Source organism: Polyodon spathula, chromosome 3 (assembly GCF_017654505.1).
Source record: "Polyodon spathula isolate WHYD16114869_AA chromosome 3, ASM1765450v1, whole genome shotgun sequence".
Classification (NCBI taxonomy): domain Eukaryota; kingdom Metazoa; phylum Chordata; class Actinopteri; order Acipenseriformes; family Polyodontidae; genus Polyodon; species Polyodon spathula.
The window spans coordinates 76,219,820-76,247,462 of NC_054536.1; the positions used below are offsets into that span (position 1 = coordinate 76,219,820).

Sequence of the window (27,643 nt, forward strand, 5' to 3'; positions counted from 1 at the left end):
AATGTGTTTGTTGTCGTGGATGTCCGGCAGGTGTCGCTCTGCAGGCTTCCTGTAGTATTATAGTGCAGAGGAGTAGGTGCCACGGTGCTGTGTCTGGTAGCGGGTTGTTCTAGACGGGAGTGGAGTACCAGCTCAGCTACCTCGCTATAGCTGTGCATCACCAGCGACCCGGTCTCGCTTTCATACAGCTGTTTTTCCTCCTCTTCGGCGGGTGCTGCTTTCCTCTTTCGGCCAACATCAAGCAAATGGTCCAGTTTTGCACCTCAGCAGGGCATGAGAGTTGAATTCAATTTCAGTTAAATTTTGGACAGAAAACGGGGAAATAAAGGAGAGAGTTTTTCCCCAGGATATTATTTGGTAAGTGCAATGTCATCCGAGTTGTTTAATTTTTATTTCATTTGATTTGCATGGTGCTCGTTTGTCTACTCTTAAAGGAAACAGCACAGAATCAGTGTGCTCTTGCAAACAAGAATAACAATTTTAAGGAAGAAAAATGTCTTGTGTATTTTTTTTAATTTAACAATATCTGTATAGCGTCCTAGCAGAGAAATATTAGAATGTCGGTGGCTCACTGGAATTCTGCTGTGCAATATGGGTGCTTTGTGTAGTACGGGAAAGCTTAATACTCATATTACTTTCATGCCTAGTGACCTACATTTTGAATTATTGGTGTTTAATATAAGCGTCCATATTTTGCCTGGGTTTACTCCAGATAAAAATAAAATAATAAACAAAACAAACAAACAAAAAAAAAACCCTGCTGTCTCCGAGCAAAGGAGCTTGGCGTCCAAAGAATAGGAGCATTGTTTTATAAAGGTGAGATGAAATGTGATATTTGACTCCTGTATAATTAATGACTGGAAGAAAGATGCGTCTCCTTTCTTTACCTCCTTTGTGTCTAATGTGTTTGCATCGATTGTCTTTGCATAGACCAGGGTGAATCGGTTCAGTCGTACTCAAGCCAGGCAAATCGTAGATTTTATTTCAATGCATATGTCAATTTGCATTATGATATAATTTTATCAACACCACTCAATGGTGCTGTGTGGTTGATGATTTGTTACAGTATAGGCACTCACAGTAATACGAACCAGGTGTCCCATAGAAAAAAAAAAACAAACAAGATATTATGTTAACGTAACAGATATATTATTTTAAAACGTTTGTTTATTAGAAGCGTGTTGATTCGGGCATGTTATCCAAAAGCAAACGCCAGCTAGATTAAGTCGTTGTTTTATTATTTTTAAATTAATAAATAGTAGGCTATTGAAAAGCTGTGCATAGGATTTGCAGTTTTTTTTTTTTTTTTTTTTTTGCATTCGTTGTTGAGTCTGCAATTGAGAAACCATTCCAACTTCCAGCTCATGGTACAGAAGAACACATTCGGTGATTTCCTTTCTGCCGTGGCATAAACATTCTACAGTATTTATAATTAACTGTAAAGTAAATGAAAAGTAGATCTTTTCAGACTAGGAATTAATTAAACCATGACAGTCACATGAAAGATTTACTGGCATAATTAAAGTCACTGTGGAGGTTGGACCGAAGATTTAGTTTGCTTACAGTTCCAGGTTTTCAAGCTTTAGACCACCTAGAAGTCACAGCCTTGTGTCTAATTAGGCTTCCACACAAACCTGGAAATGCATAAACTACCTGCTGTGCAATGGAATAGTTCCATCACAAGACTACCAGAGCAGTATTAGACAAAGGCAGAAATCAACACAGTAGTGGATTACATAGGCTTTATTAATTGATCTAGTGTGTGTGTGTGTGTGTGTGTGTGTGTGTGTATGTGTGTGGTAGAGGTATTAGTAAGGCCTTATCAGAGTGGTTCAGATCAGGTCGCCTGGTTGCCAAATGCGACCTTCAATTTGAATGTGACCAGTAGATTTGACCATAAAGTCACCACGTTGACGACTAAGCATTACAGGATATAGAACACAACTTTGGTTCTGTAATAAAGGCTTTGTGCTTAACAGAATCTGCACCGCCCTGTTGATCTCTCAAAGGATGCGTTCCTAAACTCACCGTTGAGAGCTAGTGAGGCGCAGCGTTTGCTCAACTCAAAGAGCTCAAAAGATGAGCCGCTCAACAGAAAGATGGCGACACCCACAACCACGATTAAGCTGCTATATAAAAAATTGTGAATGGGATTTCAATGTGGATAATGATACCGTTGTCCGATTTTAAAACGGTAATTGTTAATATACACACATGATTTATTTGACTTATGTATTATTGTATAACAAATAAGACACAGCAAATATGACAACGTAACTACAACCTCTCTCTCTCTCTCTCTCTCTCTCTCTCTCTCTCTCTCTCTCTCTCTCTCTCTATCTATATATATATGTGTGTATATATATATATATATATATATATATATATATATGTGTATGTGTATGTGTATGTGTATATATATATATATATATATATATATATATATATATATATATATATATATATAAAACGAAGTAATTCAGTAATATGTAATAAAAACTTGTATTTAAGATTTTGTAATATTCTTTTTAGATTCTGAAGCTGGAGGCCCGATATGCAGAATCGTTCATTTTAAATTTTACCGTTTAGTTTAGGAATGCAACGAAGCGTTCCTAAATACCCGTAAGTGTTGTGACAGCAGTGACGTTTTTGTTCAGTCAAAGCTCAACAGTACCGTTGAATTTAGGTACACACACAAAGACCCCTTTTCTTGTTCCCATACTAGCGCGCACCGGGTAGAACAGCGGGAATTATCATTACCAATTCTGAGTTGTCTGCAGTTCGGAAGAGACGATTGATTTGTTTAGACGGACCGGGAACAAAAAAATGAAATAAATAAAAGATAAACATTTAGTCAAAATATCTCTTATTTACTCAAAATAAAATGTCAAGTGAAGCAAAAATCTGCATCTGGTCAACTCTATGAGAATGTAACTGAAGGAGAAGGTAACAGAGTGTTGGCATTTTAGCCAGTTTAACTCTGGCACATCGACTGTATTAGTTCCCCTCCCACAATTTAAATATAATAATAAAATAAAAATCAAATAAAAACATTACATGAAAACAAAGCATGCAAAAGCAATGTGTGTAACATACACATCTCCTCATATTGTCCCCATTTGAAAATGTTGACCACCATAAATGTCCACTTGGCCACCAGGTTTTGAAAGCTAGTGGCCAAATGGCCACCAGCATACAAAGTGATTTGTCCCACCCTGGGCCTTATGAATAGTGTTATCCAGTACAGGCGACTATTTATGTGGGTAGATTGACAACGGTTATGGAAACCAGTTGATCATCTCAAATAACATGTTTTTATTGTTGACCATATTTTTATGCATATTATCTTGTAAAATACTGCTATCACAATACTCCAGTATCTCTGGTGAACAGGCAATTATGACCTTGGAACTCTGGCATCTATGTAATTATTGCAGTGCAGTTTTGCATGCATTATTGTAATGAGCCTATTATTATTCACTGATGTTTCGTGCTGCTGGGGGATCTTCATGGAGCTGAATCTGGAGCTGACTAAAAAGATGGAATGGTGGCACATAGTAGGACATGCAGAATAAAACATGCAGAGAAATTTATTTTAGGTCTCATGGATACTACAGTATGTTAGTTAAGTGTAAGTGTAAGGCGGGGTAGGATACTGATATTTCAGCTTGGACAGGTTGCTCAATTGTGTTCACACAAAATTACGTATAAATCCTTGTCCTTATTGTATTAATAAATAAAAAAATGCTCTCCCAATGCTTTTTTTTTTTTTAGCTCAGTGAGATACACCAGTTTTTGAGGCTATGCATTTCTCTGAACGCAAATAGCCATTTGGTCCTCTATTAAAAATAAAATGATAATAATACTTCATCATCAAGTTAAATTTGGCTATTCATTATTTGGTAAAAATACAAATTGTGGTAACACATTATTGAAAAGCATGCACGTAGAAAAGGCTTATACTTGAAGTGTTAGCAATTCTGTATATTGTGTATAAAAATGACAAAAATATATATTTTAACAGCTTAACTCTGTTAAACATCATGAACACGCAACATTTGTTTAATGTAAAAATTCACACGCCAACTGAGGCTTAAAAATATTACTGGTGATATACTTTTGGTATCTTCGAATTCCATTATGATTGAGTTTACAGAAAACATATATAGGCTGCTGGTGCCATTAGGCCAGGCATAGAATCTTGCGCTCTTTGTACAAGTATGTAATGAGTCCCCTCTTTAATTGTGGGTCTACAAAGCAAGTGTCTTCAGTCATGTAAAGAACAGGATTAGTTGGCAATGAGGTGAGTGATATCCCTTGGGGAAGGAAAAAGACTATAACATTAGCATATGAGTTGTTGGCTATTGATCAGCTGTAGCTTCTGGCAGACCATGCCTATGGGAGTGTTTGTAGTGAGTCCAAAGCTGCTTCCATTAAAAAGGGTTGCTGGGGAATTATGTTATTGTTTTTTGGTTTGCACAGTGGCCAACTTTCACCCTTCGCACGTTTTTTTAAACTAAAAAAAGGTTTAAGCAGGAGAAAATTCACACAAAGAACACAGAAAACAGAAGGAAAATGCAAATTTCTGTTCAGATTGCTTTCTAGAATTATTGATACTGATGTACCTATCTGATTAATAGGGGTTCAAGTCACCTTAAACAGGTGTTAGAGTTGCATGTTCAGATTTCAGTTGGTTTTATATCATAAATTGAAGAAAGTTTGGTGTTCTTGGACATTTCATGTTCCATAAATCTGCCACCAGCCCGTCCTGATAGAGGAAGTGGCACTGTAGCACCTGCACCCAACAGGGCCTTCTGTTTAATGGGTTTCCTTAAAAATAATCGGGAACCAAGTTTTTACCACATTTGATCTAACTTTGATAATCTGTTCTTCTCGTACTTTGAGAGACGAAAACAGATGTTTTTGAAAACACACAGCTGGTGTGAAAAAAGGCAGCATGGAAAGAGTGTACATGTCCACGAATCTGCCCAGAGCAAATCCAGTGGCTGATTATTAAGGAGGGGTGAAAGGGAGGAGCTAAATGATTGTCTTGCTTTTAAATTGTCAAAAGAGTATTTTGTCAATGGCCAGTAGCTGTATATTTGATAATGAATTTATTCAAATTTCATTTTCCTCAAGCCAAGAAAGCAGTATAGGTTCAGAGAGCTTCTAACACCACTAGAGGTCTTGCAACACTGTGCATCATAATTTTACAATGTGTGTGTAATATACTGTGTTAGAAAACTATTCATTACTGTCAGCCAATCAGCTTCCAGTTCTAGCGACTGTAATTAAGCGATAATTATAATAGCTCTATCGCTATTAGAAAACAATTTATTTCTTTATTTTCATAAAAAAAAACTTTAAACCCTATATTTACCTTGAACTTCTGATATTTTGCCAAGAAACACTCCACTGAGGAAAATAGTCCCTAACATAATTAGAATAGAAAAACTACACACGTAAAGAAAACGTTATTATTAAAATTATTGTTATTGCTAACATATGTATTTATTGGGGTCTTACTGTTTATCTTATTATAATTTATCTGGACATGTACAATTGTTGAATAGTCCGTGTAGTATTGAGTCTGACTCGAAACTTGTTGGGAGGCGGGGTGTCATTCAAGCAGACAGGGAGTGGATTGTCTGGTTCCGAAAGAACTGAAACAGGATTGGGAGTTTGACTGGCTGGTTTTGAGGGAGGGTGTTGTTTGGATCCGACCGAATTGTGACAGAATTGTGGACCAATCCTGTCTTCCCTGTTGATTTGCTGTCCAGTAGCTGCGAATTGAGCTTTCATTATGGTGTCCTGTCACAGTCTATGATTTCGCTTGTCTGTAGACCAGTGTCAGAAAGTATGTTTAAGTAGTTTTTTATGTTATCAGATTAGTTGTAGATTAGAATGTTAATGGAAAAAGCTGGTATTTATGTGCAGATTGATTTTAAAATATAATTCACAGTTAAGCATTTCAACTTTCCAGCAGGAACCTATGCAAAATAGAAGCCAGCTAGATCTGGAAGCTGATTGGCTGTTCACCCTCAATCGTTTTCCAGTAGACGGTAGATGCCTGCTGGAACATCTCGGCACCAACTGTGATTCAAATTTAAAATCAGTCCGCACAAGTGCTAGCTATTTCTTTTTGACTTGCTATATTTAAGTGTAGTCAAAGACACCATTTTATTATCCCCAAAACCAGCCAATCAATACTTTGCATCGACAAAAGCAACCAATCCTGTACCTGCAACTACCAATCACAGACTGTCAGCTCGACTGGAGCTCAGACAAAGCATCTTTCAACAGCAACAAAGCGAGACGCAGACAGTTCAGTAATATTGCTTTATTCATATATAGATTCAGGACAGAAAGGCTTTGATTGAAGGTAGAAACATGGTGAGTTAGGATGCATTGTTATTTAATGTGTTATTCAATGATAGATTGTATTGGTAGTTCAGACTCTGTTTAATGAGAGATTGTATTGGTAGTTCAGACTCCATTGTACACGGATTGTTCAGCAATTGCTTCATTCATTTCTCAGGCAGTGTCCTGATTATAAATAGGGTTTAAGAAAAATAAAAACCTATTTACTAAATAAAAACTCACTGTTTTTGTCTTTATATATATATGTTATGCTTGTTCTTTATTTAAAAAATGTCCAGGACTATTTTCTTAGAGCGTCTTTACCCAGTGGAAAGTTACCCGACGAATCAGTACAAGTTCAAGGTAAATCTAGGGTTTAAGGTGTTTTTTTTTCTTTTAAAGAAAACAATGGTAAAAAGGTAATTTTCTAATAGCGATAGTGCCCTCTCGATGGTGGCTCTACCGTGTGATAGTTGACCTTGACATTCGTTAACGACCTCACCTTCAGTTGGGGCGCATAACTCCCATCGCGGTCAACTATCACACGGTAGAGCCATCATCGAGAGGCACTGTTGCTTAAGCAGTGTGTGTATAAGTATGAAAAGAGCAGACAGTTGAGGGGGAGTGGGTGAGGTTATGATATAACTTAAACAGCCCCAGTTGATCAATTATCCAGGATATGTGAATTAAAAAAGTGAAACAAAATTGACTGTTTAAAAATACATTTACGACAGCATACAATAACAGTACACAAGAGGCAGCCACAGCAAGTAGTCATAGTATTGTAAAAGCCACGGCCTGTTCTGTAACACTGTAATTATCATTAATTATTCAATTGGTTCAGTTTAGAAAATGAACAGCATTAACATCACCAATGTGCAAAGAATGACAACCATGCATTGCTAGCTGTTATTCAGTTTGTACCTGACACCGTTTTTACCATACAGCTTAATAATTGGTTTAGCTATGGTGCCCTTTAAGGCTAATTGGTTATCAAAAGAAACCTGCCTTTCAGAACTGATAATTGTAATTTTACAGACAATTGAATAATTCATCTTACTTAGCAGTGGGAGGATTTTTACTAATAATTTATTTTGGACATAATTTGGGGTTTCCTTTTAAAATTCAATAAATCAACAGTACTAATGGTGTTGGTGTTGGGTGTTTTTTTTAAGCTAATTATGTTTAATTTTCTGACCTTTATAACAGACACTCAGAATTGTATTTCCTATTAAAATTAAAATGTTGACACCTAACTAATGTCAAAATCAAAGGATGGTATTGTAACCAGTCAATGGGTTGGTGTTGAAGTGTGTTTACCATTTTACACGGTATGCAGTGTACACAGCATGCCAATACTGGTACAGTATTGTTGGAGAGAATGTATTTTTGTCCTGAAAAGTGTGTTCAAACAGCATTAAAAACATGTTTCTTTAGTATTCTATAGCAACTTATATAAAAAATGATCTAGAAAAAAAAAGAAATGTAAGTAAAGTTTTTAATTTTAAAACAGTATAGAACTGTATTTAGCTGTAAACCTCATTCTAAAAGTTAATTCATTACATGCACTTATACGTGATTTATATAGTGAGGTTCGCACGTCATCAATATGCTTTTAAATGTTCTTACTTTAGCTGCTTGTTGATATAATTTTAAAATACACATTTGTGTTTGTTTGTTGTTATGGTTCCTACTTCCCCTCATAGTTACATAATTGTTCCTGAAGTGTGATTCTTTGTATATCACTTATATTACTACAGACATCCCCAAGGAGGCACTGTGGCAAGTTTCTATTTCCCTTGTTTTATTACCAAAGATGTGTCAAGATATTTTGAAAGCATATCTGAAAGCAGAATACATTATTTTTATCCAAACTAAATTTGACATCTGTTTTTCAGTAAGACATTAAATGAGTACAGAATACTGTACCATTGGGAACAAGTTGGTGTCTAAAAGCAAAGGCTTTGAGGTTCTCCCTGAAGCCAGGGAACAAAATGTCAATTAATTTCAGGGGAAGTGGGTTAAATATTGAGGTCTATGGATTTCAGGGGAAGTGGGTTAAATATTTAGGTCTATGGATTGACCCGTTGTGAAATTTGAGTCATATCATTCAAAGAAAAACAATTATCAACATATTTCACAGATTAGAGCTACTGTATCAGCATATTGAAGTGGATGACCATGATGTACAGTATATCAACAGTGTCGTATACTATAACAAGAAAGGGCAATGCATAGTTTAATGGAACTTGGATAAGTGGTATTTAAGACCTAGCTGTCAAAGTAAGCAAATTAGGTGTTAGTATCACAATAAAGTTAAATGACTGATTTATAGTATATGGGTTAAACATGTAAGTACAGCAGTGACATGCAGACAGATGGATGTACAGACAGACAGACACCTCCATACAGTACATCTCCCACAATCTGGTACCCCCAATAACGCGTGTTAAATCATGCCAATACCTAGCTTCATCACAGTTGGATAAGCAGTTTTCCAGATATATGGAAACATGTAATGTGTGACACCTGTATTGTTCATTGTATTGTTTAAGCGGTTAGTCAAGTAAAATACCCTTTATTTGTCCAACTTTATTATAACCATATGTGCCTTCACCATTGCTTGAATTTGCTCCAACAGTTAGAAGCTCAATGAGAAAATAAAATAAAATAAAAACATAGATGATTTTTTCTGTCATTTGACAATTGTTTTTTAATGTAACAGTGGTGCTGTCTTACTGTGTCATTTGTGATTCAAATGAAATTTTTAAAAGTAATATTATGAGTAAAACAACTGGTGCTTGCTGTTGCTGTAGTGCCATCTATAATTAAAAAAAAAAAAATTGGCAACGACAAAATTAAAAAAAAAATAATAATAATCTTGCTATACAGACAGTACAGACCACTGTAAATTTTGCCAGTATTGCATGTACAGTTGTGTAATTTACCTATAGAATACAATGAGAAAGCAGTACAGCTATGGCAAAAAAAGTTTGCATCTCCCTATATAATTAAACACCTTTGCTTCATAGTCGAAGGAGGCCTGTTGAATAATGTTACATTAACATATTGAATTACAATCATACCGCTTTGTAGTTTTCCATACTTAACGAAAAAATGGACAACAATTAAGTGTGACTGTGGCAAAGTGGCTATTTCTAATTCTGTCACAAATGCCATCGCTCAGAGTGGAGCCGAAAGAACACTTGGCTGAATCTTGCTTTCCCACTACACCCCCCTCACGGGAAAAATAATCAGCATTTTGATGGTCTTTGTGGTACATGAAGGGCTGCAATGCCAAATACCACTGAGTTATTCGGGCATTGCTGTCCTTCATTGTGCTTAACCACTTGAGTGGTGCATGGTCTGTGACAAGATGAAATGTATGTCCCAGCAGGTAATATCGTAAAGAGTGAGTAGCCCAGTTAATGGCCAAACACTGCTTTTTGACCATGGAGTAGTTGCGCTCCCAAGGGAGCCTCTTTTTACTGATATACAATATCAGGAGTTCAACTCTGTCTATCTTTTGGAACAAGACTGCACCCAAGTCAACATCCGACGCATCGGTGTGGAGGATGAATCTCTTGATGAAATCAGCTGTGATGAGAGTGGGGGCCCTGGCACAGTCTACGCTGAATAGTATCAAACATCCCCTGACATTCTACTGAACACTTAATTAAATTTGGTGCACTCTTTGTGGTGAGGTTGACTAAAGGGTTAACCACTGTGGCATACTCGGGGATAAAGAGGCAGTGATAACTGGCTAATCCCACTAGCGACCTCATCTGAGTTTTGGTTTTGGGGATTGCCACTTGTACCAAAACCTGGATTTTGGTGACAACGGGTTTCACCCTTCCATTTCCCATTAAAAAACCCAAATATTGAGTCTCTGTTTTGGCAAACGTGTATTTTCCAAGTTAGCTGTCAGCCGGGCTACCTTTAAAGACTGAAGGACGGCTGTAACCCTAGCCAAATGCTTTCGCCAGGTGGAGCTGTAAATAAACACATCATCAATATACGCTGCTGCATATTCATGATGTAGGTATAAAAACCTGGTCCATCAGTCTCTGAAAGGCAGTGGGTGCACCATATAGCCCAAAGAGCATGGTTTTAAAATGAAACAGCCCATTAGGGATTGAAAATGCAGTTTTCTCTCTAGAACTGCGGGTTAAGGGGATCTGCCAGTATCCCTTTGTCAGGTCCAGAGTCAAGATAAACTAGTCTATCTAGGAGGTCGTCGACCCGAGGCATGGGGTACGCATTGAAATTGGCAATAGCGTTAACCTTACAGAAATACCTCTTTGCTAACTCCACTTTGTCATCTTACTGAGAGCCGGTAAGGTCACTATAGTACTGTGACACCTGAGGGAGGGATAATGTCATATTCAACAAGGTTAGTTCTGACAGGCAAGTCAGAAAAAAACATCGCAGAACTCCTCAATAAGCTTACTGCAGCTCCTGTTGCTGATCTAAATGACTTTAGTGTTAGGGGTCAGTAGACATGGGCATAAACCATTCTTTACTTCGCCTGAAGCCATAAATAAATAAGGCCTCCCTTGCTTGCCAGGGCTTTAATAAATTTACATGATAAATTTCACATTCATTACGGCATCTAATTTCATAATTCACCTTTCCTATAGCCCGAATCACTGATACGGCCCCTGCCATTTAGCACATAATTTTGAATCTGAAAAGGGAAGTAGCAGCATTACCTTGTCTCCATGTCAAAAGGTTTGAATTAGTGCATTTTTATTGTAATGCTGTTGTTCCCAGTGCTGAACCGATTTGAGGTTTCCTGGGCCAAACGACCGACCAGATCTAGGCGATCTCTTAGTAGGAGCACATGCTGGACTGCATTTTTGGACGAGCCTTTGTGCTCCTCCCACCCCTCTCTCAGCAGATCAAGGATGTACGTACAAGAGCTTGAAGGGGGAGAATCCTGTCGAACTCTGCGGCACCTCTCTCACTGTAAAAAGGAGGTAGGGAAGAAGCGATGCCCAATGTTTTTGCTCTTGATTTACAAAACGTCTCAACATGTGCTTTAATTTTCGTATCCATCTCTCTTTGTTTTTTTTGATTGAAAAAAGGGGGGGAAAACATTTCAGTATGAAAGGGAAAAACATCACCAGTTATTTCCCATTCTTTCTTTTCTGCCACGATTACGTGTGTAGTCAAGACTGGCATTAAATGCACCAATTCTTTATAGTTTGGCCAGTCTAGGGCCCAGAATAACTGGGTGTGGTAGCCTTTCCGCCACCCCCACTATTAGGTGACGTTTTATCGGTCCATCCAATAAATATGCTTTACGGTGGGGTGTGTCACCATGTCTCCATATGTACAGGAGATAGCCTGGCTTCCATGAAACACCGCCAAGGAGAGCTGTCCTAATTAAGGTCTGCTCACACCCTGTGTCCAGTAATGCATGGAAGTTCACATTCCCTAAAACCACATTAACAATACAAGGCCCCTTCCGACCATTGTGTAAGACCAGGGAGTCTTCAAAGTCCTCGGCCAGTTTCAGTGCTTCTTCCAGGGTGTTGGGGTTGTGGTGCCGTATCCAGGCTTGAGTTTCGGAGCCAACCATATGACAAAACTGCTCCACTACAACCGCCTCCCCCATTTGCAGATTGGTCTTCTTGGCAAGGGTCAGCCAGTGTACCTTGTGGTCCCACAACCACCAGAGAACCCAGGTGTCCGAGGTGAAAGCATGCCAGTATTGTAGCTGTTGTGTGGTGAAAGGATGGGTCTGAGGCTGCAAGCCTTCAGGGCCCCTGCTGGGGCTGGTGAGGTTGGTGGAGCACTCTGAGTCGGCTGTCTAGGGCGACGGCCCTGGAATTGTCTCCTGGTGCTCTGTGGAGGGGTTCGGTTTCCCATCGCCGCTGTGGCCTGTAGGCAGTGCCTCATATCACCCAGCAGGGCCATGGGCACTGGGACCATACTTGTGACGGTATATGCCTGGGGGGCCTGGCAATGGCTTGACCTACTCCACACCGAGCACGGGGAGGGAGCAGCGCGTCCACCTGCCGAAATGCTTCACGCTGTCGAAGGGAGTGCTGTAAAATCTCCTCCACAGCCGGCCCGAATGTATATCCCAGGGATATCGACATATCCAGCAATGCCGCCTTATCCGCATCAGGTACCCTTGCTTGCGACACCATAGTTGTTTGCGAGCCATCACTGGCTTGCCAGGCTCCAGCTTTGGGCTTGCTCTTGAAGACCGGAGATCTGGAGCAGCGTACTAAAGAGGAGGCGGAGCTCCATGGCCACAGTATCTGGGAGCAGAGTCTCTGTGAGCACTCCATCTAAATACAGAGTGAGCCAGGCAGGTCACCTGCACCTCCGCTGCATAAGCCCTCTTCAGGTGTGTCTCCGTAACCCTACACTGAGGCTTCAGGCACATATGGTCCCTAGACAGTCCACCCACCGGCAAGGCCTTAACCAAGGCCGCGATGTCAAGTCAACTGGGGGGGAATCCTGCCATGTCTGAAACACAGCCTGGCAAGGTTCTGCCGGTGTCGACCAGGGGACCTACAAAAAGTTTGCAGTGCACCCCATCAATGCTGGCATGGAGCTGGTCAATGGTGGCAAACTAGTTTCCGAGGCAATCTCAGAGCTAGGTTCCGCTACAGTCGACGCCGCCAGCTCTTCTTCTTCCTCCATCTCCGTGGGTAAGGAGTCTTCAGGTCAGGAGGCCACTAAAGATAGCGTCCTCCTCCACCATCAAAGGCTCGGCTCTGGTGTGGCCTGGGCTGCCATGGATGGTGCAGGTGGTAGCGGGGCTGGGATCTCTACATGTGCTGCTGGAGCTTGCTGCCTTGACAGGTCATCTGGGCCATCTGTTCCATGAGATAAATAAATAATATTTCTCGCCTGCCTTGAGTGCTTCACCCTTCTCGTCTGGGGGGGAGGGGGAGCGACTGCAAAGTTTTGGCACAGGACCCTGAGCGCAGGGGATCTCCTGCGAGGGGCTCTGTGAGAGCTTGACGAGTGGGGATGGGGCCTCGAGGGCTGCTGACAGCTCTGCCGTGGAAGACTGAATGCCTATCCCTATGGCCCTTCTGAGCCTATTGCAACGTACCCTGGGCTTAAAATCCAAGCATAAGTTGCAAAAGTTGTCTTGGCCCATGGCCTCCGTGGCATGTTGGACCCCTAGGCACCGCACGCAGAGCGGATGCTTGTTACTGAGTGTCATAGTCGTCTGACAAGATGTGGAATCATGGGATGCTTGTCATGGCTGCCAAGCACTGTGCGCACTAATTGAGACTAGAAGATTGAAGTCCATCAACAATCCCCAACAAACTTATCAGAACTGGAGCAATTTTCCTGTGAAGAATGGGCAAAAATTTCACCATCCTACTGTGCAAAGCTAGTAGAGCCCTATCCAAAAAGACTCTTCTACCAAGTACTGGTGCTTCTACCAAGTGCTGGCTTAAGGGGCTGCATACTTATGCAACCAGTAAATTTCATTTTGTACATTTTCTTTGCAAATTTTGCTGACACATAACCACTGCAGCTTTGAATAAAGTTTGTTTGAAAAACTGTGCGTACAATATTTGTAATTCAACAGAATGCGACATTATTTTTAGGGAGTGAATACTTCTGCAAACCACTGTATATATTAGGGCTGCATATCGGCATGGCTTCAGTATAAGGGAAAAAACACAATCAGCTATCAGCAGTTTGTTATTTTAGCCAATAATGTACACAGATATTCATGCTTGAATTTCTTCCAAAGCACACAATATAATACTACGTTATTCTTTGTATTTATTTTCTGAAGTAAATTAAAAAAAATTAAACAATACCTGTGTTGTTTTTGTCATAAATACAAAAAGTAAACAATAGCTGTTAATTGTTTAACATTTATAATTCTGAAACAGTTTAAATATAGGCCCTATAGCTTGTTCTAGTACAGCGGTCCTCAAAGTCATGCCTGCGGGCAAATTCGTGCCCGCAGCAGCTGTGCTTAAATTATGGTTCGTGAACACATTTCTGGCAGGTCGTAGCGAGGGAAAATAAAGAAAGCTTTAAACACGCCACAGCAGTCTGTTGACAGTGCTGCTCACTTATGCTGTACTTGTACGTACGCAACATTTTTTTTTTCCCGAATGGCTTTTGCGATACGATCAACCAATTGAATAGCTGCATTGTCTCTGCGTTAGCCCAATCATAAGTTAGCTAGGTGGGACATAAACTGTCTGTTTCAAGTGAGGGTACTAACTGTAAGTTTAACCAGTAGGAGAGTCAAATATCTGCCAAGTTTTACGCAGTTGTCTAATCATAAGCAAGCAGAGGCCGTTCACAGTATTGCATGAAAATTGAAGGCGAGGGAGTAGCCAGTGGGAAAGTGAAAGACCTGACAGCTGTCCAATCATTCGTGAGCAGAGGAGGGGTGTTAATATGCTTGGTAAGCACTGAATTTTGCCGACCTGTTATTGAGAAAAATAATATATTTCAGTATTTAGAATTTAATTTTCTATCTCTATTTTTTTATTTCACAAGACAATGGAAACACTGTAATCGATTTTAGTTACGAATCCACGTTCTCTGAATAATTGTACTGGAGGTGAGCGACCTTTAAAACAGAGTAGAGTTATTTAAAAAATATTTGCATTGTGTATTTTATGTAAATTATTTAAAGAATAAGTGCATCACGCACAATTACTACCTGAGACTTGGCCTTATTAGAGTGCCTTCTCACGACATATATATATATGGGAGAAGGCAGTGTGTAAGATAAGATCCTATGCAATAGTCAGTGTGCCCTCAAACAGCCAAGTAAGAGCAATTTATGCCTGTGCCAAAATTACTTTGAGTACCGCTGTTCTAGTAGTTTACCTACACTGTCTATTTATTGAAGGTATCCTATTGGTATCAGCCAATATGGGTAGATAATCATCGGCTATTGGTATCAGTGAAGAGAATATCTTATTGGTGCACCCCTAATAAAAAATAAATATATATATATATATATATATATATATTATATATATATATATATATATATATATATATATATATATATATATGCTCATAATGCTTATGAACTCCTTTCAGTGTGGAAGCACCGACTTATTGTTCCCGTTGTGGATGAAGTAGTCTGCAAAGGGGATATAGTGGAGGCTAGCCAATGCATGTCTGTACATGCATATGCCAGACTTCACACATTTCTGCATACTGTATATCTGGATAATGATTATCCAATTGTCTTGAGACTTGTTATTAAAATTATTCAGCATAAGTTATTGTGAATTTCAGATTCTAGACCATCTGCATGTTGCACTTCTGTTTTTGCATATAGCTGGAGAACCGCTTATTCAAATGTTGTCAAACTTGATATTAAAAACATTTAGCTTAAATTATTGAGTTTCTGGGAATATAGAGGGGTGTCTGTATGTCCGTTCATCCATCCATCTGTACACACTTACATTTTATACATTTTTGTACATTTTTGTACATTTTGTTGCTTTAAAGCTTGCAGTCATGACACTTTGAAGTAGGAATTAATATGTGTTATATACACAACCTACTCCACACATTCAAAGCAAAAACAAAAATAAGGAATTCAATAAATAATGAATATGAAATAAAAATGGAAAAGTCATGATTGCATAAGTATTCAAACCCTTTGCTGTTGCATACCTAAATTAATTCAGGTGTACAAAATGACCTTAATGAGCCACACAGTTAGTTGATTGGTCTCTGTCTGTGTGCAATATTAGTGGTTCTCATGCTTTCAGAATAAAAACACCTGTCTCTATGAGGTTCCTTGGTCAGGTAGTGAATTTCAAGCAAAGATTCAACCATGAAGACCAAGAAGCTTTCAAAGCAAGTCATGGATAAAGTCATTGAAAAGCACAGATCAGGAGAATGGTACAAAAAAATATCGAAGTCTCTGAATATCCCTGTGAGCACAGTCTACTCAATCATCAAGAAATCTCACCCAGACACTGCCTAGATCAGGCCGCCCCTCCAAACTGAGCAGCCGGGCAAGGAGGAAACTGGTGAGGGATGCCACTGTGAGGCCAACATCAACTTTGAAAGAGCTACAGAGATCAGTGGCTGAGATGGGAGAAAATGTTCATCAGTCAACAATATCCAGAACACTTCTCAAAAGTAGCCTGTATGGCAGGGTGGCAAGAAGGAAGCCATTACTAAAAATAAGCTGTCTCAAAGCCTGCATGGAGTTTGCAACAAAGCACCTGAGTGATCCTGCAAAAATGTGGCAAAAGGTGTTGTGGTCAGACAAAAGCAAACTGGAACTTTTTGGTCTAAATGCCAAGCGTTACGTTTGGTGCAGACCCAACACAGCACATCTCCCAGTCGCACCATCCCTACAGTCAAGCATGGTGGTAGCAGCATCATGCTATGGGGATGAAAGCTTGTTAAGATTAAAGGAAAAATGGATGGAGCAAAGTACAGGCAAGTACTGGAGGAAAACCACTTTCAGTGTGCTAAAGACTTAAAACTGGGGTGAAAATTCACGTTTCAGCAGGACAATGATCCATAGCACAAGGCCAAAGCTACACTGGAGTGGCTTAAGAATAAGAAAGTGAATGTCCTTGAGTGGCCCAGTCAAAGTCCTAACTTGAATCCTATTGAGAATCTGTGGAAAGACTTGAAAACTGCTATCCATAAGTGATCCCCAAGCAACTTGAGAGAGCTTGAGCTGATCTGCCAAGAAGAATGGGCACAAATTGCACAGAGCCGGTGTGCAAAGTTGGTAGAGAAAAAGACTTGCGGCTGTAATTGCTGCCAGAGGTCCTTCCACCAAATATTGAGTTATCGGGTCTGAATACTTATGCAATCAGCATATTTCAGTTTTTTCTCTTTAGTTTTTGCTGACGTTTAGTTTAACATATCTTACCCTTTAGAAGTCTTCGGTTTGAGCATTCAAGTTTTGAATAAAATATTAAGTGTAAAACACTGTATGCATCATTTTGTAATTTCACAAAATAGGACACCATAGGAAGAGTCTAAATACTTTTGCAAGTGTGTGTGTGTGTGTGTGTGTGTGTGTGTGTGTGTGTGTGTGTGTGTGTGTGTGTGTGTGTGTGTGTACTTGTTTTGAAAGATCTAATGCAAAAAAACATTGTGGCCTATTAATAAATCATGTTTACTTTATTAAGAAATAAAGTAACTAGAGGATTTCAACCTATTGCTGACTATGTAATATACAGTAAGGCCTAGATCAGCTGTTAGATAGTTGGCTGGCTGTAAAATGAGTATTTGCCAGCAGGATTTGAGAGTTTGTGTCACATGAATTCATTGAATGCAAATGTCCCAGGAGGGGAATGCGAGGATAATAAGACAGCTGCAGAGGACTATGCCATTTGGAAGATACTGATCAATATGTGTAACATCCCACTGTTCTAAATAATGCACGATCAGCGTGTGTTGAAAATGGTACAGCATTTTAATGACTACCCATTTTCAGCAAGCATACAGACAGATTGCAAGATTAAAGTCATTTGAATAGGGTGCCAGTGAACACTTTGCATTGACCAAAGGATTGGAATTGAGATGCTTTATACATATCCCATATATTCCTCATAAAGAGACCATACCAAGTTTAAAAAAAAAAAAAAAAATAGTGTTGTCCAAGGGACAAATTGCTACACTTGCCCCCTCCATGATGCACAAAACTCACACAAAAAAGTAGAAAATAACTTGTAGGATTTTGGTTTTATTTAATAGTGAACACAATCAATCAATTAGTGATTAACAGGGGCAGATCTAGCCTTGTAAATTGACTGGTTCATTTGATTATAATATGATCTGAATAATTCAAATAGGACTGTTGGAGTACCAAGGTTATACAAATCACAACTACATGTGAGTCTATTTAATGTATTTCTCTGTTTAAAAAAAAAAAAAAAATTCAATTAATAGCATGTTTTTTATCTTGATTTTGGCCAGTCTTCTCCAAATCTTTTATCATGCACCCCTGGCCTCCTGTGCATGTGTTGGATTGCCTTTGGCTATAATCCACTAAACTCCTGATTTTATACATATGTTTTGAACTTATTTTTAATCAGGTGCATGTGCGTGTGCTGCTTATTTATGCAACACACATTTTAATTACGCTCCACTGAATTTTTTTTATTGGCTTTACAAACTTTAGACTTGCACTAGCCAATCAAACCCTGTTTTATCTGTGCTTGAGACAGTGGCTCAAAGACTGATTATGCCTCAGAGCAGGATCAAAATCGGAACCGAAACTGAACTCGGGATGAGTGCTGGTCCTTTCAGTACAGTGTCACAGGATCACGGTTGGGGTTGGCAGCTTAGAGAAGATCTTGGAATTACAACTAACACCAGAAGTTTTGGTCGCTCACCACGTGATGTACTTTTATTGAACGGTATATAGAAACACTGAACTACATATAGTATACCGTTTGGTAGATGACCGTAACTGGTGTTATGCTTCCCTAGCCGTAGACGAGGGCGCTAATGAAAGTCAAGGTCATCTACCACACGGTAGAGCCTGCATCGAGAGGGCTCTGTTGCTATTAGAAAATGATTTCTTTCTTTATTTTCTCTTTAACAAAAAACTTTAAAACCCATATTTACCTTGAACTTCTGATATTTCACTGGGTAACCTTCTGCTGAGGAAAATAGTCCCTAAAATAATCAGAATAGAAAAACGTCATACACATAGAGAAAACAGTTTTTATTATTATTATTATGACATTGCCAGATAAATTAACTGTAGGATTGTTGAATAGTCTGTGTAGTATAGAGTCGGATTCGAAACTTGTTGTTGGAGGCGGGGCGTCATTCCCACTGGCAGGCATTGGATTGGCTGGTGCGGAAAGAACTGAAACAGGTTTGGCAGTTTGACTGGCTGGTTTTGAAGCAGGACATTGTTTGTAGCCAGCTTTTGACAGAATTGTTGACCAGTTGTGCCTTTCCTGTCGGTTTGCTGTCCAGTAGTTGCGAATTGAGCCTTCATTACGGTGTCATGTCACAGACATGATTCTCTGACCAGCGTCAGAAATTATCAATGTTTATGTAGCTTTTTATGTTATGAGATTAGCTGTATATTAGAATGTTAAGGAAAAAAGCCGGTATTTATGCGCGGATTGATTTCAAATTTAATTCACAGTTAACTACTTCAACGTTCCAGTGGGCATCTATGCAAATAGAAGCCGGGTAGATCTGGAAGCTGATTGGCTGTTCGCACTCAGTGGTTTTCTAATTCTAATTACTTCATTAAAAAAAAAAAATTTAAATGAAGATAATCAGGACGCACTGTATATTTGCATTGACTGTATTATACAGAATATGTGAGAGTATAGAACTGTATAAGTGTGCCTGCACATAAACATACATGCACTGTCTCTGCAGTCTATTATGATAGCATATCATTTTTTTAAATTTATTTTTTTATTAAGTACAGCTTTCATATTTGTTGAATAATAATTTGTGTCTCCAAAGGTAGACTACTTGATTAATAATAGGGTAGATTTAAAAAGGGCCACAAGAGAATCTGTTGGTGAAAAAGTTAATACGCATTGGATTTGTTTGATCACAGCAGGGCTCTTTTAATTACTCTTTATCATGTATGTCACGCTCAGATATCCTTTGAGGAACTTGTACTCAGAGTTGTATAATTGCTTCAGTGTCCGTATATAGCACACTGTGACTGGCATTTGTGCTGCTTGGCACATCTTTCTGAAGCAGACTCACACAATTCAGACCCTGATTAACACTGACCTTGATAACTGTAGTGCGTCATTTCTGTTTCAGTTACGTGAAAGCACTTTTTAAAAAAAGTTTGAAATTGTATCACTTTGATGTGATAGTTAATTAAAAGTTAATCGCAGATGGCCAGGTTGGCATAAAGGTGTCATGTTTCAGTGTTACGGTTAAAATAATGGACTGTTAAAACCGCTCAAGTTGTTTATTTGAAATGTTTACCTTTTGCTTTTTTGTTTTTTTGGAAAAAGATAAAAATCCTGGACCCCTTAGAACACCAACATATGAAATACAGAGGTCGTGCTACCTTTTCTTTTCATGCGTTCCTGAAACGCACATTTAATTTTGCATCCCATCCATCAAATGTACATTTTAACACTAAGGCTAAGAAACTCCAGGGATGTGCGTTTTGATAAATTTTTATAAACGTTTAAACTCTATGGCATGTAGTAGTTTAAACAATATCAGTCTGTGTATAGATATACATATAAACACAGACACACTTTTTTTCTTTGTTACTAACAGTAGACCGTTCGCATGACAACGAGACTGGATTCTAAGCACTGTTTGTTGCCTTCATCTACATGTCTTTTTAATATTCTTCTGCATTCCAGTAACAGCAACAGCATCGCCGTGTCTTTTAAGCGAAGATTCTTGAAAAACTCTACATCTATGCGTTTGTGTGGCAAAGTGGTGCGTGAATACAGGTGATTAATCACACAGACAATAATTAACAGGTGCAAGGGTGTTTATTGAAATTACATCAATGTCCAGAGCCTTATGGCAAACACCTGTAAATAATAAATGATGGAAGTGAATACAGCGGCGTGTATCGCTTAGTTTGTAAAAATCCCACGGGTTGACCCGCAACCAAAAGTCCAGTTTAACACACCAACACTAAACACAAAACACAAACACAGTTCTTAATGATAGTGAATAAGCGCTCTTGGTTTTAGTTCTCCGTGAAAATGCAGGGGTGAATTTACAATTTAATATAAATTTCCTTTACTAATATATTTTTAACCTCTACTGTACATATGTCAAACAGACAGCCTCATAATGTACTAAAATTAGACAGTATTTAAATGTGTGTATCTTCTAAATGTAATGTCTTGATATAATTAACCACTTCAACTCCAGGTGCCTTCCCAGTTACCAGATTTGTTTTGATGTTTGATCAGCTGCCAATGAGCTCGTTACATCTGTTCTTAATAAAACCGCACAGATAGATTTTCATTAAATGAAAGTAGATTTTAAAACTTCATGCTGATTTGAACTCTGCTCTCGTCAAGGTAAGCACCAACTAAGATGTAGCTTTACAGTAAACTAATGTAATCCATCTGCATCTCCATCCATTTGCGTTGCTTTCCATCTGAAGATGTAGATATCCTTCTGTCTGGTGTTGATGACTGGTGTAATGCTGGCTCCAGGGATCAGCTCATTTTGCCTCCCCAGCGCATCAGCACACACAACGGCTGCGATGCTGGCTCCGAGGACCAAACATAGTGTGGTCATGACAACCATATACATAAATAAATAGAAAATCAAGTATTAATTATTTGACTACTACTACATTATTTCATTTATAATAGCCAGAGCAGGGTGCAGCTGGAGCGAGATCAAACACAGTGTGGTCTCCCCAGCGCATCAGCATGACAACCGTCTGGATTGAGCTAAGTAGGGTACATCTCTGGGATCTTCAAGTGGGCACTTTCCATCCTCGGTGTTTCGTCGACTAGCCCATGACACCTCAAGAGGGCTGAACAGTGATTCTGGCGTCCCTGCATCACACCCCTCCATGAGTGTGCCACAAATCCTCGACAACCCACCTCCACTGGGTAAACCCGGACCCTCCTTCTGCTCTGTTCCGCTTCGGCAGCTAGTTGAGCATGTTGAATTTTCTTAGTCTCATACGTCTCATCCACAGCATCCTCCCATGGTACTGTTAACTCTACCATTTGAACAAGGTGTGCTGATCCAGACCACAAGACTGTCTGGTTGAAGGTTAGTGGTGGCAATCTCAAGTGGAAAATTAAGCTGTTGACCAATATCTGCCAGCATTTTCCAGTCTCTAGCAGCTTCCAATTGTCCTCGGCGAGGCTTTTCTTGGTGGTTACTCTCCTGGATGGAGGATTATTGTCTTTTGTGTGTAATGCTTTGATGGAGCTGGTGGCAACTTATTGGTCAGGTTATGCTTGTCTTCCAATGCCAAAACATCGCAGCACCTGGTCATGGCGCCAAGTAAACCACCCTTGGCTAAGACCCACCTTGCATCCTGTCAAAATGTGCCTTAATGTTGCAGGTAATGAACACAAAGGACATGAGGGATCCTCACCCACCCAGAGGTTTAGGTTCTGTGGTGATGGGAGAACATCATATGTTGATCTGATGAGGAAACTGATCCTGCTCTGTTCCATTGTCCTTAGGTCTTGCTAGCCGATCTTGCGTTGTTTCACTCTGCCATCTCATCCATTCTCCCTGCTTGGCCTGGGAAACGGCCTTTACACACCTGATCCTCTCCTCCTGCTTTTGCACCTTGTTGACTACCAGCTTCCTCCGTGGAGCTGTGGCTGCCTTGTGCCATGTAGGAGGAGCTGAACTGAGACAAAGACCCCCTCTTCCATGCTAAACTTGCCCCATAATATCACCAATTCGAAGGGCAGCCTTAGCATCTTCCACAGCTTTCTTTACCTTAGCATCTTCCACAGCTTTCTTTCACTTTCTCCCAGTTTTCAACACAGGTTACACATCTGTCGCGAGAAGGCACCATAAACTTTAATATCCAAAACAATGCATAAATAAATACAAAATCAAGTATTGATTATTTGACTACTACTAGATTATTTCATTTATAATAGCCAGAGCAGGGTGCAGCTGGAGCGAGAGCGATTGATGTGAGCATGGGAAAAGATCAGGTAACTATATCTCACCAAGCAGCACACGGGCAAAGGAATGCAAACAGAGGCAGGCACTTGAGTGTTATTTATTTCTTACATTGAATGCTTTTGCTGAAGTCTGTGTACCCAAGACTCATAACACTGTGACATTTTAAACAATGCAAGTGATGTTTTGCAGAAAATTTAATGTGTGTGCTGTCATTTCCAGGACAAAAATATAAGTACTGTGGATGACAAATGCTACATATTTTGAAAAGTTAAATGTTGATTTCCTCACGACTTGATAATAGATCATTTTCCTGTGTAAACTATATTAAAAAGGTAGTCTACTGGCAAACTCTCAAGTTAAAATATGAAGTAAAAACGAATTGTATAGTTCTTATTCATCAACAAACCTCTGCCAAAGCTTTGTCAGTAATGCCTCCTCTTTTTATTATTATTATTATAAGTAATGCCTGCTCTTATTTTTATTATTATTGCAGTGTTCCCTCGCTGTAATGCCGGTCTCGGGGGACACAAAATATGAGCGTTATAAACGGGGGAGGAGGTGTGGGGCGCCACGGGACACATAACAAAACACACCTGACTAAAATACAAAATAAAATAACTCTGTGTGTATAATGCATATATAGTGAAGCAAAAATGTAGTTTACCGTGAATTAAACATGAATAAAGCACCATGTAATCAACACTATATTTTTTACAAAAAAAAAGGCAACATTCCCACTCATGGATCATTTAAAAAATTTTGTAACACGCATGATTAATAACATCATTTAAATTTATCCACAAAACTGCACCCAACCCTTGCTATTTACAGTATTTCTGCCAGACAAGCACTGGTTGTGCTCTTCTTCTCCTGTCCCGTCCTACCAGCGAATCACGTATGAAAATGCTTTGTAAGTACGCCCTTCTGTGTATTCACTGTGTAAACCAAAAAAAAAAAAGCGCGCCACCTTGAATCCAGAGCAGGACGACAGGCTTGTATTCCTGGCAAACAGCCTGTAAAACACATTGTGCACATTGAAGAAAACTGACTGCATGTAGTTTGCACTTTTTCGGAGTTTCAAAATGAGCTGTTATATAATGAATATTTAACAATATTCAATAACGTTAAAAAAATAAAACTAAACGATCAGTGATGTTAAACACAATTTTGGAGTAACTATGAGCTTGACCTATAGCGAGTCTGCATGTTGTGGTAAGTAAATCAATTTATTATTATTATTATTATTATTATTATTATTATTATTATTATTATTATTATGTTTTAGGCAGGGATTTCTGCATAGTGTGTTTCACAGGTAGTGAAGGTTAGGTGGTACAGTATTAACAGGATGCAATGCGTGATGCTGCAGCTGTCACTAAATTAAAAAAAAAAAAAAAGGTTTTCATAAACTTGTGTCTAGTTTATATACACTCCCAAGTGCTGCAATCTGTTTGGAATAACTATTTTAGTAACACTCCTGTAGTATGTTAAACTTGCTTTAGGCAAATATTGTGTTTTTTTGGTTTGTTTTTTTCTCCTAACGCTACCCAGGTGTAATTACCCCTTGCATTCAATTGTTGTGCACAAGCTTTACTTAACAGCAGTGATATTAAAATAATCACGTGGGGGGGAGGAGGAATGGAGTGAAAATGTATGTGGGCAGTACAATCATCGATATTTATTCAAACGATTATATTTTGTGTGCCCAATTAATGAATTGCTATTTTGAGGCTTAACTGACAGCCCTGCTATACAGTACTGTTCTCTATTCTTATAGGATTTTATTAAATCATAATATTTGCTTAGGATGAATCTTGTGATCAGTTTTCAGTGGCTGACCTTATTGTATATATATTAGCTGAATACAGACAAAGTTTGTTGTACCCTATAAGACACTAGAAAAGGTGAGGATCTACAGTACAGTAGCTGATTGTGACTGATTGTGTATCTGTTGGGACTTGTAGCAAGAAAATCCAATATAAATAATTGTAAAATATGTTTTAAGAGAGACATCTGTTATTATTCAATGCCCATACTGCTCTTTGTGTATAAAATTACAATATTTTATTTCCAAATTATAAGAAAAGTAATGCATTTATGTGTAATAGGCTAATGCTGGACACAAGTAGTAGGGGGCAGTAAAATACAACAACAAAAAAAAAAAAAAAAATATATATATATATATATATATATATATATATATATATATATATATATATATATATATATATATATATATATATAGTAACTAAATTAAATTTAAGACGTTTGTATACATATGTTTTTTTTTTATTTACAGTTTTCTCGTTACTTGAAGGTAGTTCCATATTTGATAAAATAATATAATAATAATAAAAAAAAAAAAAAAAAAAAAAGCTTGAGTAACCGGGGAACATATCACCAACATATAATCAGTGCTCTTAACCAAAGAAAAGAATAAAAATAAATCCCAAATAATAAAATGAAAGTAAACCAGAAACTCATCAACAGCAGATGATAATAATTCAATCAAACAGATAGCAGGAACAGCAGCTGACAATCCACAATGTCCTTAATAATAATTCTGGACCAAAACTGAAGACATTGTACTCCAGAGCATCGCTCCACACATAAAGATGTGCATTAACTGGGTTTTGTGAGGCTTTGGGGCGTGACATGAATACCAAAACCAGCACTATATCATGTGAGAGCAGAAACAATGAAATAAAAAAGGCTTATTTCTTTGGTATCTCCAAAATTAAAGCAGATTTTCATGAAAATTGTTTGACAGACATCTATCTCCGTATTAATACTGAAACTTCCTCTTTCTAAATGTGCCACCCTATAGCCAGTCATGCATATCAGCTGTCGATTGATGATACAGGCTTCCAGAATGGTTGATCCACACTGTTGATTGATGACTTTCTGAACTATCCATAACCTGCATTGGTTTAATGGGAAACAGTTCCAAACACTGGCACCTGTTGCGATGCCCTGCAAAGGAATACCAAAGGGGCAGATCAACGTTTTCTGCGCAGCCTTAGGGTTTACCATTTAATGTGGTGTACAAACACTAATTCACACTGCCATTTGAATCACTGGTTTTCAGTGTACTGTTCAGAAAGTATTTTATAGTTCTGCAATGTTCAAGATTCAAGATCTTGCGTCCCACAGAAATAATCTATTGAATAGTGCCCATCCCTGCTAAAAAAACATGTAAACTTGTCAAGCACATTTTTTATCAGCTTTCGGGCGTCATTTACGAAAGGGCATGAAATGTAGCTGTAATGTGCACATTAAGTAGTGAGAGAAATCAAATTTTACTGCCCCATTTAGTAACAGAACGCATTCATTTCGGTGCTCACTATTTGGCTAATTTACATACCATAGTGTGCACACTACATGTGTTGTGAGCGATAATTTAATGTGCACAGTAATGTCTAAGACTTACCCGTGACCACCATGATATAAAAAGCCCCAGCATTCCAGATGTATCTTTGGCTCAGTGGCTTATTGTGAAAGGTGGAGGTGGCTTACATTGATCAAACATGCGTGATCAACAGACGCAGCCCTCCGCAGGGGAAAGGCAGAAGCAACGCAAACTAAAACTGCACGCAGAGGAGTTAGAAATTCTAGTGCAGGAGGCTGTTTTAAATTATACCTCGTTTGGCCCAGCCTCTTCCAAAACTGCTTCCAGAAAGCAGAGAGTATGGTCAGCTATACAACACAAGGCCAATGCCCTGGGTCACAGCCAAAGAGCCATAGATATGTTAAAAAAATGAACTGAGCTGAAAAAAAAAAACTAGAGGAGATTGCCCAGAACCGGTCTGCAGCAACACACACAGGAGGAGGACCATCTGGACCGATGGACCTGACCAACCTGTAAAATTGAGAACAACTAAAAGGTGCGCAAGGCATCATTGACAACATAAGAGGTACGTTCCAAACGACACAAACCACTTAATTGCTGTTGAAACGTGTATTTCATGATTATGCAACATACAATACAATATAATACAATTGTAGCACTTTTCAGAATAGTTATCACAAAGTGCTGTACAATCAAGAATAAGCCTCAACAAAGTTTTTAACCTACTTTTTATAGATCAGAAAACATCTTAAGGTAAATCTGTAGTCTTATTTAAGAATTAAAAGTGTTTTATTTAACCACTATTATTTGTCCAATGTAATGAACTATAAAATATAATCTAAAAAATTATAACATTCATTCACGTTTATTCACACTTAATATAACCTGTTATTTACAGGTCATTTTCACTGCTTTATATGAAAACTTTAATGCAAGTAAATGCTGAATTTTGTGAGGACTCGTTCTGCGCGTTCAATGTGGAACAGGAACAGGTTTTAGCCATTTTGCTAAATAATTTGGTTTGTTTTTCAAACATGAAATTTCAAGCTGTAAAAACAAAATCTTCTGTTTCAAGTTCACAGCTCATTCATTTTCTAGAGTGGTTTTGCAAAATTAGATTGTCCTGTTCAATTCTGTTCGGTCTCACGAAATTACATCTTACTTTAATACTAAAACATAATTAAACTTATAGGTAAATAAACACAACGTTATATTACAAAAAAAAAAACCTTTTTCTTTAATGCACATACAATAAAAGTCATGACGTGTAATGGAATAATTCTTTTTATTCTACTTACACAATAAATATTGATTGATGATACATAGCTTAGCTTCTCTTCCTTGCTC

The 27,643-nt window shown here is 38.5% G+C and overlaps 1 protein-coding gene across 1 annotated transcript in view; it reads left to right on the top strand.

Annotated features, from left to right (window-relative positions):
• The first annotated feature begins 70 nt into the window (after positions 1-70).
• Positions 71-27,643, top strand: part of LOC121313419 (catenin delta-2-like) — a 350,408-nt gene continuing 322,835 nt past the window's right edge. The window contains exon 1 of the mRNA XM_041245943.1: positions 71-357. The gene's annotated coding sequence lies outside the window, so the exon portion shown is untranslated. The remainder of the gene's footprint in view (positions 358-27,643) is intronic.